Source organism: Lathyrus oleraceus, chromosome 5 (genome assembly GCF_024323335.1).
Source record: "Lathyrus oleraceus cultivar Zhongwan6 chromosome 5, CAAS_Psat_ZW6_1.0, whole genome shotgun sequence".
NCBI classification, from domain to species: Eukaryota; Viridiplantae; Streptophyta; class Magnoliopsida; order Fabales; family Fabaceae; genus Lathyrus; species Lathyrus oleraceus.
This window is the reverse complement of record NC_066583.1, coordinates 239,569,178-239,584,873: the sequence shown is the minus strand read 5'-3', so window position 1 is coordinate 239,584,873 and position 15,696 is coordinate 239,569,178.

Below are 15,696 nucleotides of genomic sequence, written 5' to 3'. Positions count from 1 at the left end.
GACGAATCTTCCATATTCTTTGGGAACACCAGTCCAAACACACGACTACTGCGGGTCACCTTAGTAACATCAGTGATGCTTACAATAGAACTGGTCGTAGGCAAAGGAACCTCTTGACCATCTTTCAACATAGTAGCATTATACTGATACGGAACAACTTTATCGGACGCATACGGGACTGGACCCGCCAACCGTATAACCAACGATGATACTGATCTATTGCTGACGTTGTTACTATTGTTGCTATCATACTGAATAACCATTCTCTCTGGAGTTTTAAACACAAGGACTATCACATTCACGTCGTCACCTAAGTGACGGGATTGGAAGATTTGAATCATGCCTTCATCCATCAACCGCTGGATGTCCCTTTTTACAATGACGCAACCCCTAGGGTTGACACTACAAACTACACAACCATCATGGTCATGCTCAGAATCACTAACCAGGCAAATATCCTTATGCATCCTCATCAAGGACCTTCTTATGAAACAGACGTCGTATATTTTGAATTCCCCTGGACAACCGTCCACCATATTAACAGAAGAACTACCATGGGCATGAAGTGGGTTAGCTTTAACATTTGGCGAACGGTCCTCAAAGGACACCATTCCACTCTTAACTAGCTTCTGAACTTCATACTTGAGGGGGTAGCAGTTCTCTATATCATATCCGGGAGCTCCTTGATGAAAAGCACAACGGAGTTCCGGTTTGTACCACCATGGAAGTGGTTCGGGGATTTGTGGAGGATTTCTCGATTGTAATAGGTTCTTGAGAACCAAAGAGGGATATAATTCTGCATAGGTCATTGGAATTGGGTCGAAAGAGACCTTCTTCCTCTTAAAATTTGATTGTTGATGATTATTGGTATTGTTATTATTGTAGGTGTTTGTTTGTTGTTGTGATTATTGTTGTTGACGTTGTTGTTGTTGGATTGGTGCTGACTGATTTGCTGAAAATACTGGGATTACTTATGACACTTGATGATGATGTTGACGGGGTGGTTGATTTCTTATTACCTGAGGCCTCCTTTGCCTCCCAATGGACACTGCATTAGCTTCACTATCCTTCTTCTTGTTGAAACTGTTACCGTACCTCTTGCTGAATGACACCTCCTCTTTAGACAACTCTCCTTCTCGGACACCTTCTTCGAGCCTCATCCCCATGTTTACCATTTCGGTAAAGTCACTAGGGGCACTGGCAATCATCCGCTCATAGTAGAATGAGCTCAGGGTCTTGAGAAAAAATTTAGTCATCTCCTTTTCCTCTAAAGGAGGGGTAATCTGAGCAACAAGCTCTCTCCATCTTTGCGTATACTCCTTGAATGTCTCTTTATCTTTCTGAGACAACGACCTCAACTGGTCTCTATCTGGAGCCATATCAACATTATACTTGTACTGCTTCACGAATGCTTCGCCCAAATCATTGAACATGCGGATGCTCGCACTATCCAATCTCATGTACCACCTCAGAGCGGCACCAATCAAACTGTCTTGAAAATAATGGATCAGCAGCTGATCATTATCCGTTTGAGTAGACATCTTTCTGGCATACATCACCGAATTACTAAGTGGACAGGTATTCCCCTTGTACTTTTCAAAGTCAGGCACTTTTAATTTCTCCGGGATTTTGACATTCGGAACCAAACAAAGTTCCGCAGCACTCTTTCCAAATAGGTCTTTACCCCTCAAAGTTTTCAACTCCTTTCGCAGCTCAAGGAATTGGTCCTTCATCTCATCCATCTTCTCATACACATCAGGGCCCTCAGACGGCTCAGAATGATAGATGATTTCTTCTACACGGGGTTCAGTATGCATAATAGGTGGTGGAAGCAAAGGTAGGTGCAAAGCCTTCAGGCACAAAGTTCGGCGACATTCCCCACGGGAATCCGGCAAGCATGTTGGGTGCGAAGTGAGCAGCAGTTGCAAGAACAGTAGAGGTAGCCACCTCTGAAATGACAGTCCTCTGAGGAGGAAGAGTTACAGGCGTTGGAGAAGACTGGCTCTGAGCAACTAGGACTGACTCCATCATGGTAGTCAGACGAGCAATCTCATCCTTCAAGTCTCTATTATCTTGTTTAAGGTGCTCCATAATCTTCAGATGATTGGCGCGGGTATTGTATCGATAAGCCAGCTTGGCTGAAGCACATAAGAAACACCAATGAGACATCTGGCGAATGAGAAACCTATTTATGCAAATGATGCATGAAATGCAATGCTTGATTATTTTTATTTTCAAGGAACTTACTATATTATTTGCATATATATATATATATATATATATATATATATATATATATATATATATATATATATATATATTTAACGACAATTGCAACACTTTGATATGACCAGAAAAATCTCTTTTATTTATATAATTGGAAGGATTACACTGAGGTACAATTTCAGAAACCAAATGAAAATACAAGAGAAAAGGAGACTAGTCATCCTAAGGATCCCTAACAACAATGTCAAAAGATCTGGATGTAGGCGCGTACTTTCTTCGAATGTGTCGAATCTCGGTCTCAAAAGACGCATTCATCTGAGTCTTCTCGAGGACAAGCTGATCAACAATCTTCTTCCAAGAAACGGAAGGCTGAGGCATACTAGAGGAAGATGAAACCTTCGGCTCTCTCTGTCTCTTTTTTACTCGGTCTTCAAGTAGCTTAATAAGTGCGTCTTTGTCCTTAGACTCAAACTGCAACTCCTCATGCTTTATGCTCAAAGCATGGAAACGCTCTTCCCACATATCCTTCTCTTGTTTCATCTTGGAAAGTGCATCTTCCAACTCCTCTATATCTTGGTTAGAGAGAGTTAATGGCTCAACCACAATCATATACATAGGTCTCTCACAAGGATAAGACATCTTCAATTCCAAAGCTCTCTTCTTCACCCAAAGAGTGTAAGCTTCCAAAGCTACACAATTGCATGCACAATCTTCCTTTCCTATGCACATTATTCCAAGCATGCACAATCTTCTGCTTCAGATGTTGGGGATCTTTACCCTCTTGATAGAAAAGACCTTCTAACAAAGTGTTATTAGGTTTATCTCTCAAGGGGAACCCAAGTTGACAACGAGCCAAAACAGGGTTGTAGTTAATTCCTCCTTGTGTACCAATGAGAGGCACATTAGAGAATTCACCACAACAATCAATAATATCCGAACTGCTCAAAGAAGGATCATACCAAACTATATCATCATTAGTGAGAGACATAAGTCTTTGAGACCACCGTAGACATTGTTTGTTCTCCACAAAAGCATGTGTCTGAGGAAAGTGCGAAATAAACCACTTGTACAGAAGAGGAACACAACAGACAATAGTACCACCACCTTTAGAATTCCTTAGATGCAGAGAGAAGTACATATCACCTAACATAGTAGGCACATGATTTCCAATCAAGAAAATTCTAATGGCGTTAACATCAACAAAACCGTCAATGTTAGGGAACAAATCCAAAGCATAGATGAGTAGCACAAAGATAGCTTCAAAAGCATCCACACTACCAGCTTGAGCAAAAGCAGTAGCTTCCTTGATGAGGAATTCAAAAGTCAACCCAAACAATCCTCCTCTTTTCACCCAATGAGCCTCTATCTCAGATTTCTTCAGGTGAAGAGCTTCAACTATGAGACCTGGGAATCTCTTCCAATCCACTAAATGGTACTTTGTTAAAAACAGGTATTCCCAAGAGATGGGCATACTCCTCCAATGTAGGCACAAGCTGATAATCGGGAAAAGTGAAGCAACAATAGAGAGAGTCATAAAACTGAACCAACACACTTAAAAGTCCTTCAACCACATCAGCGGACAAGATAGACAGAAGCTTTCCATGCCGTTGTTTGAAGTCCAAGGGATGTAATACAAAATATGCTAGCTTCCTTAACTCTTTCAAGTCGGGACATCTGAAACTGTACTTCTTAGTGTTCCTTCATCCATAATCCATGGTCTGAAAATATTTGTAAATAATACCTCAGTTCCTTGAAATTTTCATGTGATGAATGTTATGATGCGCATGAATGTATGAATCAAGGGTTTGTTGTATGTCACGAGCATGGAGTTTGGGCAAGAACCATCCCGAAGGAGTGAACTAAGGATAAAAACCTATAGATCATGTTCTAAAAAGTTCCCAGAGTCTTAATCCGATATATCGGATATTACAGGTTAGGATGACTGACTCATCAACCCATAATATTCTCAAGAGAAACTCGTCTGAATGTAGTATCGTGTAACAACTGTTATCAAGTCTACACTTGAACAGCCTCCGCACTACGTCCTAAATACGCCAAGAGGGGTTTAATATTCTACGATCCTCAGCTTCTCAGACCCCAAATCAGAGATAGTAATGCCTAACCACAAATACTTGTGTGACATTCCTAACTCCAAAAGGGTCTCCACTGAGCAGATGGGTCTCAAGCCAACTTGTTAAGGACTACTCCACACAAGTCGAACATGACTATACCATCCTCCTATCTTAATTGCACTCAAGTTCGGGTTAGAACTTGTCTCACCACTCAGAGATCACCAAGCACAACAAGCAGATTATATAACACAAACAAATATGCATACATCAAATATACAATTATATACACACAAAAGTAGGCTAAACCCACCGGAGACTACTCCCCAGCAGAGTCGCCACTTAATTTCTGTATCGGTAAATTCATGACCATCGAGCTATGGATAACCTAGACATCAATAAAACCAGAGTTGCCACCGCGCTTTTATTGTTTCCAAGGGAAAGGGGAAAAGGGAAAAGTGCGAACAAAACCCAAAAAGATAAGAAGTTTTCAAATCAAAACTAATAAAATGTCAGAGATTACAGGTAAGGGGGTTGGTTACACAGAGGGAATGTGTTAGCACCCAAAGTGTCCTAGGTACTCCTCGGGAGCTCTTTCTTGTGTGCATATGTGTTTTTGTACAAATGATGTTTGCAAATAAATAGAATGGGGGGATGAGAAAAGAATTCATTAATTATATTTTTGTGTTTGACAAGACCTTCGGACTTGTGCCCACGTACCAACATAAAAATGAGGGATGAAAACCTCGTAGTACATGGTAACAATTTCAAAGTTAATGAGTTGCTTTTAACAAAATTTAAGTTTGAAAGGCACAAAGGGCCTAAAATGGTTTGAATGAGTGTTAGTTCTTTTTAGATTTTTGAAATTTTAAGTCAAGTATAGTTAAGTTTATTTACAAGTTTGTTTAAGAAAAGAAGTTTGAAAATGTAATGGCATAAGGCCAAAGTTTCTAGTTTACAAAATGGTCAATGTTTAGAAAAAAATAGACACAAGCAAAGAACATTTTAAAAGGAGGGAGAAATTTTGAAATTAAAAAAGTAGGGACGAGATGAAGAGACTAATCCTAAGCACAAATTTAAAAGTTGAGAGTTGAAAAGATCTGACCAATGGGTTGCAATCCAATAGACAAGAATGTCATATAGAAACCCAAATTCCCTTGGACTTTAGAATCAAGCAACAAACAATACACAAATAACAAGTTGAAGAGTAAGGCATCAAATAAATATAGCCACGTCCAAGCTTAGCAACTTCATGATCTTCTTCCAATTTTACCCATTTATCAGATGACTCCAGAGATGGCATAAGTCACATGTTCATAATAACAACTTCAACGATCATGTTGCAGATGAACTCAAATGGATCTTCAATATTGTATCAGATGAATGTTTACTCCACAACCACTTGGTTTCATGAAAGTTGGCATTGGCCAAGTCTTTTGCATAGGGAGTGTTGCCTAAATTCTAAGTCCAATAGTCTCAAAACAAACCAACAGTCCACACAAGATATTTTTTAGGGTTTTTTGTTCTTATTATGTACATTAAGGTCAAAGACCACACAAACAATCACAATATACACAATCACAATATATCACAAAAATATGGTCCAAGTGGACAAAGTGAAAATGACATTAACATAAACAGCTTGAATGGTATGAATAATGGAAAATGAATAGAAGCTTAAAAATTAAAGTGCATTAAAATTAAATGACTTGAAATTAAATGTTAGTTGTTAATGAATTAGGAGTTAGTATTGTTTTTGCTTTGCTTTTGTTTAAGTCATTCTTTGGAGAACACTCAACCTACTTATCACAAGCGTGGATCCTTGAACCAAGACATCTTCCAAAGGAGGGAAAAAAGTCCAAGTTTCCATACAATACCATGAAAGAGGGGAGACTTACAATCTCACTAACTAGAATTCTATGCCTTTTGTGTCAAAATTTAGCGTTATGTCAAGCAATCGTAATTGGACTTACGTAGAAGTCATAACTGTTTGAGGTCGGGCAATAGAATTTTGGTGTTAATGCATGTTAGAGACATAGTATGATTAACTATGCTCATGAAATATACCACACACAAAAAGAATATGTAAAATGGGGGACCTAATCTCATCCACACTTATGTTTATTTTGCAATCAACTAGCCTTAGGATATAGAGATATCATAGGTCCATGACATGAATGCATAAAGAATGGGAATGAGATGAAGAGGGGGGGTGGATCAAACACAAATTGGACAAATGAGGACTTTTACCAAGTTAAGATCATTCCTTCATTTTAGGAGATGGAATGTACATTCCATCAATCCCCTAAATCAAATGATTTTAACCTAACAAAATCAAATCAACCTTGACCAAGGCTCAACAACACAAGTCAAACTCACAAAGTCAATTAAAATGGCTCTACACAATTAATTTGGCATTTAATCAATTAAAAATAATAAAAATAATGCATTAAATTAGATATGGTTGGTCAATTTCCTAAAACCAGGTCAAAACACCAAAGAAATGGCCATGAGATTTAGCATAGATCAAACAAGGCCAAAGGACCTTAGAGAATTTTTTTTAGAACTTTTTGAAAACTTAAAAGTATTTTTAAACAATTAAAAATATTCACAAAATCAATTAAATCATGAAAAATATTAATAATGATCCAAAAAGTAATTTTAATTCAGAAAATGAAAGAGGATTTTATTTTAAAAAAATTGTTGAAACTCTCATATTTTTTGGATCAATATTAAATTTAATATGAATTAATGAAAATAAAAGAAATAAAATGAAAATCAAATAATCAGAAAGAACGTGGACCACTTGATCTCCCTCATTAATTGAGGTGGCAGATCAAGTGAATGAAAATGTGCGTTCCATGGTACACTCTAGTCAGCGCGCCACACAACTAGTAATCAAAATGAGCACTCAAGATTAAAACAATTTGAAAGGATTCAATGGCTCAGAACGTGTCCAGCACATCTCCGAAGCAAACCACCGATCATCTTCTCCGATGACCTTGGTCGGACTGGTTTTCTCATCACCATCACATAAATGAAAAAAGAGGACATGATCTTAAAGAAAAATGGCGTAGATCATGAATATGACCTCAATTCAACCTAACTCCGTGTATATTGAGAGATACATGGAGTTGAATTTTGAGGTGTATGAACTGAGTTGTTTCGATTTAACCTCAAAGCAACTCAATCTTCTTTCCTACATTGGTAGGACTTCAGACAACCAAGGATCCAAGAGAATTGATGAGAATTGAGAGAGAATCGAAGAGAAGCAAAATCTGGATAAAGACCTTTAATGTTGTGCAGAACTTGATCTCTCTTGATTCTATTCGTGCTTGATCTTGCTTATGGAACTTGCAAAAGTAGATTAAGAATGGTACAAGGCTTTGGATCCTGAAGTTTTTGAATCTCCAAACAATGAGATTCAAACTCAAATTTCAAGTGAAATTTCTTAGGTTTTCCTTTCAATTGTGAGGGTTTCAAAGGTTGGAGGCAAAGCCGGTGCGCCGGGTCCTTCAAAAATGATGCAATGGACCTCTATTTATAGCAAATGCAAGTGATATTTGCACACTTGAAAATGCTTCCAAATTTGGCAACGTGAAGTGCACACTTGCATAGGCATGTATAGGCCCATGAAGCAACTCAATTAGGTTCAAATGCAAGTGAGATTGAGTCTGAATGAGGATTGGATTGCAAGGCAAGAGTGTATTGATGTTTGAAGAATGATTCTTGCCAACTTATACAGCCATGTTCAAGCCATCCGCAGACCCCTCAAACCTTGTCCAAAATGAATTAATTTGGACTCTTTGGAAAGTTTAGATCAAGGGGAACAACTCTTATGTTGAACACTTCTCCATTTTAAGCTTGTATCATTATGAATTTTGAGGTGAAAGTTTGGAATTTTCAACATGTCAAAATATTTTCTAAGTGTCAAGCCATATGTTCAATTATTCCACCTTGGCTGACTTTTTATGTGAGCTTCAAATGAGAAAAGTGTATTCATCAAAGTTGCATATCTTTCAAAAACCTTTAAAATGGTCATACATTTTACCTCATTTGGATTAGGGATGAATGAGTTATGCATTTTTGAAGTTGAGGAAAATCACTTGTTCAATGGTATTGGTCCAAAATGACCTATAATGTATCCTCATATCACATGCTCATAAAAGTTGAATTAGCTCTTCCTCCAAACATGAAAGTTAAATTAGACACCTTGAATTTGATTGTGCAACTTCTAAATCTTTCATCTCATAAAAATTGAGCAAGTTATGGCCTTGGGAAGTTGACTTTCAAATTAGGGTTTAGACAAAATGACCTATAATGTTTCAACATAAAAAATGACTTTCCAAGAAAAAATAGCTCTAGACCTCAACATGAAAGTTGTTTGGAATATCATTTAGAGTAACGTTTCTCTTGGAATAATTTTCATATGATGCAAATTGTAGGACATAGGGTCTAGGGGGACCCAGTTTTGATTAGATGAATTCCTCTGGTCAACCACCATCAACCATCTTGCTAACTTGCAATTCTCTTGACTTTTTAGACTCATGGGAGATCATATATGCATAAGATGATGAAATTTGAAGTTTCCCTTGAAATATTTGATCAATTGGTGAAGAAGCTTGTTGAAGAAGTTACTCAAGATACCCAAATGAACTAGGGTTTCTAAGGCAAACCAATCCCAAACTCTTGGAGAAATATTGATCAAAATAACATTAAAAGACCATGGGGACTCATATATGATGCCTTAGAGTCATTGTGGATCATTCCTTGGTTGTGTTCTTAGTAATGAGGGTCTTAAACCCTAGATATGAACTTGATAGATCAAAGGTGATCATGTGCCTGAAGGAGAATTGCGGTCCAAAACGCAGCGGAAATTAAAATTTTCTCCTTTAGAGATCCTTACGAATGGTCATGATCAGTGATAGAATATTTACCTCTTATTACGATTGAAACCTTTGGTGCAGATCTCTTGTGACGATCAAAACCTTTGATGCAAATCCACGAAGCGATCACGAACGTTGAACGATGACAACGTCTCTACTCAGTCCACATGAACGGGTTCCTTCAATCTCAGTGCTAGCTGGTACGAATGAAGGCTTTGAGTGAGAGAGAGAGAGAGAGTGAGAGAAAACGAAAATAATGCAACCGCCAACAATGCTTCTGCACAAGGGTTCTATTTATAGAACCACTTGTGTGGGCTCAAGCTAAAAAGCCCATTTAAGTGTATTTTGGCCCATATCTTATAATATGCCCAAAATCACTTAAGCCCATGGTACCTTACCATATTTCGTATTCTACTCAAGTACACCGTACCTTACGATGTCCTATAATTCACTTAAGGGCACCGTACCTTACGGTATTCCTTAGTTACTCCATCTCTCATCAATCCGTCCTTTGTGTGTGACCCTGTAGGTTTTCGCGGCGTTGGCAATTATATTAAATCATGCATTTAACATAATAAACAGTGAGCGGTATCTAGCAACACATCACTGCTACCCAAGACACGAAAATGTCATGTGATCTGACAGAACCTTCTGTGATAATACTTATGTGTATAATTACCCTTTTGCCCTTATGTCTATATTGAACACAAGGTATAGACCGTGTCATCCTTGTCCAGTTCAATATTGGGCCTATAGACATTTATCCTGTTACGCAGGATGGGCAAATTCCATCTAGGACACTCATGTCCCTCAGCATGCTTTGTGGAGTACCCATCAACTGTCTTTATGGTTATCCAGTTACGGACAATGTTGGATCAGCAATAAAGCACTCGACTCTATACCTAGGATCCATGGTGGTTTCAGGTCGAAGAATGGTATACACCATTATCACCATGAGAATAACTTATGACACTTTGCATAACTTTCTATATAGTATTCTCATAGCGGGTCAATCCGGTATAAATATTACTCTTAATATTCATACCTATGTTTAAGACTTGATAACTCCTTATCCATGATCCATGAGATGTGATCATCAGTCTATATACATAATAGTCTTAATGCTTTAATGTCATCCCACTTCACAATAAAGCTCGACTACGGATACTTTAAGAATAGTGTCCTTATGTTTAATGTGTTCTCATGATTAAGTCACACTTAATACATTAAACGGACTAGCTATTCTAGGGACTTTATTAAACAAACGTAATAAAGAAAAAGCCTTTTATTATTAATAAATAATTCGATACAAGTACCAAAAGTATTGGCCTTTAGGGCTTACACCAACAATCTCCCACTAGCACTAGAGCCAATCAGGCATACCCTTAATACCCATAGATCTAGTATGGCCATCATGCTTCTGCTGCGCAAGAGGCTTTGTCAGTGGGTCAGCAATATTGTCAAGTGTAGGTACTCTGCATATTTTCACATCTCCTCTATCTATTATCTCTCGAATGAGATGATAACGCCTAAGTATGTGTTTGGATCGTTGGTGAGATCTAGGCTCCTTGGCTTGTATGATAGCACCATTGTTATCACAGTAGAGACCAATGGGATCCACAATGCTAAGAACTATGCCAAGTTCACTAATGAACTTTTTGATCCAAACAGCTTCCTTTGCTTCACTTGAGGCAGCAATATACTCGGCCTCGGTTGTAGAATCAGCAACTGTATCTTGCTTTGAACTTTTCCAGCTCACATCGCCACTGTTTAAGCAAAGCACGTAACCAGATTGCGATCTAAAGTCATCCTTATCTGTCTGGAAGCTAGCATTGGTGTATCCAATTACAGCCAACTCTTCCTGACCTCCATATATCAAGAATGAGTCCTTAGTCCTTCTCAAATACTTAAGGATATTCTTGACAGCTACCCAGTGTGCATCACCAGGATCAGATTGGTACCTACTCGTTGCACTTAAAGCATACGAGACATTTGGTCGAGTACATAACATGGCATACATGATAGATCCTATTGCAGATGCATATGGAATCTTATTCATGCGATCCCTTTCTTCCTTAGTTAAAGGGGATTGTGTTTTTGATAGACACAGACCATGTTGCATAGGTATGAATCCTTTCTTGGAATCATGCATATTAAAGCGTCTCAACACTTTGTCTATGTATGTACTCTGACTTAGGCCAAGCAGTTTTTATGATCTATCTCTATAGATTCTGATTCCTAATATATAGGCTGCTTCACCTAGGTCCTTCATAGAAAAGCATTTCCCCAACCAAGACTTTACTTGTTGTAGGGTAGGGATATCGTTTCCAATGAGTAATATGTCATCTACATATAATACCAGGAAAACGATCATGCTCCCACTAACCTTCTTGTAGACACAAGGCTCATCTTCGTTCTTGATGAATCCATATTGTTTTACTGTTTCATCAAAACGAAGATTCCAGCTTCTGGAAGCTTGCTTCAATCCATAGATTGATCTTTGTAACTTACATATCTTTTGGGCTTCCTCTGGTATGTCAAATCCTTCAGGCTGTGTCATGTACACATCCTCAAAAAGATTTCCATTAAGGAAAGCAGTTTTGACATCCATCTGCCATATTTCATAATCATGATATGCAGCGATAGCAAGTAAAATCCGAACAGATTTAAGCATTGCAACTGGTGAAAAGGTTTCATCATAGTCAATCCCATGAATTTGTTTATATCCTTTTGCAACCAGTCTTGCCTTATAGGTATGTACCTTACCATCCATGTCAGTCTTCTTTTTGAAGACCCACTTGCATCCTATAGGGTTAACTCCTACAGGAGGCTCTACCAAGGTCCAAACTTGGTTTGTGTACATGGAGTCCATTTCAGATTTCATGGCTTCTAGCCACTTCTCAAACTCGGGACCAGTTATGGCCTCTTGGTAGGTCACAGGCTCATCTTGATCCATGAGTAATACATCACCTTGATCAATTATGAGATATCCATATCTCTCAGGTAGTTGACGTATCCTGCTTGACCTACGTTGGTCTTGTTCTACTTGAGCAGGTTGCTCTTCCACAACTTCTTGTGTTTCCTGCTCTAATTCCTCCACAGGTGTATCTATGCTTTGTGATTCTTGAATTTCTTCAAGCTCTACTTTCCTCCCACTGGTTCCTTTGGAAATAAAATCCTTTTCTAGGAAAACTCCAGTTCGAGCGACAAACACTTTGCCCTCAGAAGGATTGTAGAAGTAATACCCTTTTGTTTCTTTAGGATACCCCACAAATAAGCATTTGTCAGATTTGGGCTCAAGCTTAGTTGAAATTTGTCGTTTCACATAAACCTCGCAACCCCAAATCTTCATGTAAGACATATGTGGTTTCTTACCACTCCATATCTCATATGGTGTCTTCTCAACCTTTTTGGATGGAACACGGTTAAGTGTGTAAGCTGCTGTCAATAGTGCATGTCCCCAAAAGGAGTTTGGAAGATCGGTGTGACTCATCATTGATCGGACCATGTCTAACAGGGTTCGATTTCTTCTCTCAAATACACCATTCCCTTGGGGTGTTCCAGGAGGAGTAAGTTGGGATAGGATCCCACACTCTTTCAGATGGTCATCAAACTCTAGGCTTAAATACTCACCACCTCGATCTGATCGAAGAGTTTTAATATTCTTACCTAGTTGGTTTTGTACTTCATTCTTGAACTCCTTGAACTTTTCAAAGGACTCTGATTTGTGTTTCATTAAATACACATAACCATATCTACTGAAATCATCAGTGAATGTGATGAAGTACTGAAAACCTCCTCTGGCTGGTATGTTCAGTGGTCCACATACATCAGTATGTATTAGGCCCAAAAGATCATTCGCTCTTTCACCTTTTCCTGTGAATGGAGACTTTGTCATCTTTCCAATTAAACAAGATCTGCATGTCTCATATGATTCATAATCAAAAGAGTCCAAGAGTCCATCTTTATGGAGTTTGGAAATGCGTTTCTCATTTATGTGGCCTAATCGACAATGCCAAAGGTAAGTTGGATTTAACTCATTAGGTTTCATCATTTTAGTATTAATGTTATATATAGGCATTTCGAGATCAAGGACATACAGTCCATTGCTCATTTGTGCAGTAGCATAGAATATATCATTCAAATAAATTGAGCAACAATTGTTCTTTATTATAAATGAAAAACCAAACTTGTCCAAACAAGAAATGGAAATAATATTCCTGCTAATTGCAGGTACATAATAACAGTTCTCTAACTGGATTATTAAACCACTAGGTAAAGTTAATACATAAGTTCCTACGGCTAAAGCAGCAACCTTTGCTCCATTGCCAACTCGTAGGTCAACTTCACCTTTTGCCAAATCTCTACTTCTTTTTAGCCCCTGCACATTTGTACAAATGTGAGAACCACATCCAGTATCTAATACCCATGATGCAGAAGTAGATAAATTTATTTCAATAACAAAAATACCTGAAGTTGAAGTCTCTCCTCCATTCTTCGTATCTTCCAGGTACTTTGGGCAGTTTATCTTCCAGTGTCCGGTCTTACCGCAATGGAAGCAGGTGCCTGCCTTTGCTATGCCTCCTCTAGGCTTCAAAGCAGCAACAGTGGGTCTGGGTTTGGCAACTTCCTTGCCTTTCCCTTTACCACCCTGCTTGGTGGGCCTTTTGTTCTGTCTCTTTCCATTTCCGATCATCAAAATGGACTTCCCTTTTGTCTTCAGATTCTGCTCAGCTGTTCTCAACATGCCTAGCAGTTCAGGAAGAGATTTATCCATATCATTCATATTGAAATTTAGGACAAATTGATTGAATCTGTCTGGCAACGATTGCAAGATCAAATCAGTTGCAAGTTCCTTTCCGAGGGGAAAACCCAACCTTTCAAGGTTTTCCACATACCCAATCATCTTGAGCACATGGGGACTTATAGGGGCTCCCTCAGCTAACTTGCTTTGAAAAAGGGCTTTTGAAACTTCAAACCTCTCATGCCTTGCTTGCTCTTGATAGAGCAACTTCAGGTGTTCGATCATATCGAACGCTGACATGTTCTCATGTTGCTTTTGCAATTCTGAGTTCATGGTAGCTAGCATGAGACAAGCAGTTTCATTGGCATCATCGACATGCTTCTTATAAGCATCTCTTTCTGCCTTAGGTGCAGAACTAGGAGGTTCCTCTTCAGGAACAGGAGTCTCCAAGACATACAGCTTTTTATCATGTTTGAGGACAATCCTCAGGTTTCGGTGCCAATCCAGGAAATTTGTCCCAGACAATTTTTCCTTGTCAAGGATTGATCGCAAGATGTTGTTTGAGGTGTTTGTTGTCATGGTAATCTACATAAGAATTAATGAAAATATAAGTATCATTGACATATTTAATTAGGCCTTTAATTAAATATGCTCCCACTATTTTACTCAAAACAAATGACCCTCATCATTTGATTCGGAAAATCCCGTTGGAAGATTTTCTAGTGGGTCGAGATCCATATTTCACTTTGTTCTAAGTCCGCGTAGGCGGATTACACAAAACTAGGTTATTTAGGTAGGAACTCCTTCCAATTGTATCTCATACAACTCTCGAAAATTTCAGTTGGGTGAATAACTCCTTATTCCAATCCATCATATGGATTATTCCCAACTCTTGCTTCTAAACATATATAATCTTATTATATATTTATTTAGTTAAGTTTGACCCATTGTTTTAGCAATTGGATATTACAATTATCCCATCGCACCTTACTAATATAGAACATGCACCTCGCGTAGGCGAAACCTACATTATCCGATACTAGTCTTGATGAGTGCTAAAACTTGGAAAGCATAAACTTAATATTTAATTTGAGGGAATTGTAATTGTTATGATCTCACCGGCTTATTTATCATATAAATCGTCTCTCACATGCATCAACATATATTCACATGTATCAACATACATACACATGCATCAACATACATAATGAAACAGTTATGGCCCCTAGCGCAATTGTTCTCCCAAGCCAATGAGAGAACCTAAATTAACCTAATAACGATCTAAGCTTCTCCAAGAAAGATCTTCAAGGTTGTCCTCCATTGATATTGAATTCTTCTCTTTCTTCATATCATTATTCTCCTTTGATATTGAATTCTTCTCTTTCTTCATATCATTATTCTCCTTTGATATTGAATTCTTCTCTTTCTCCTTTGATATTGAATTCTTCTCTTTCTTCATATCATTACATTACAGAAGAAACTCGTTTTACATACGAGGGTTTGAGATGAGAAAAGAAGTTACATTAAGAGATCAAAAGGAGAGGCACGACACGCAGGTCGTATTTAAAAACCCAAAACAAAATGAAGGAAGACTAAGGCCATAACTGATCGCAACAAGGCAATAATAACAAACACATTATTATTATTAATTTTAATTCCTTTAATTAATTAAAACAAAATTAAATTTCGGCAACCGATCACACTACGCAGAGTTAGCCGGGGGTCGTATTTAATTCATTTGAAATGGACATTGTTTTGCATCAACACAACC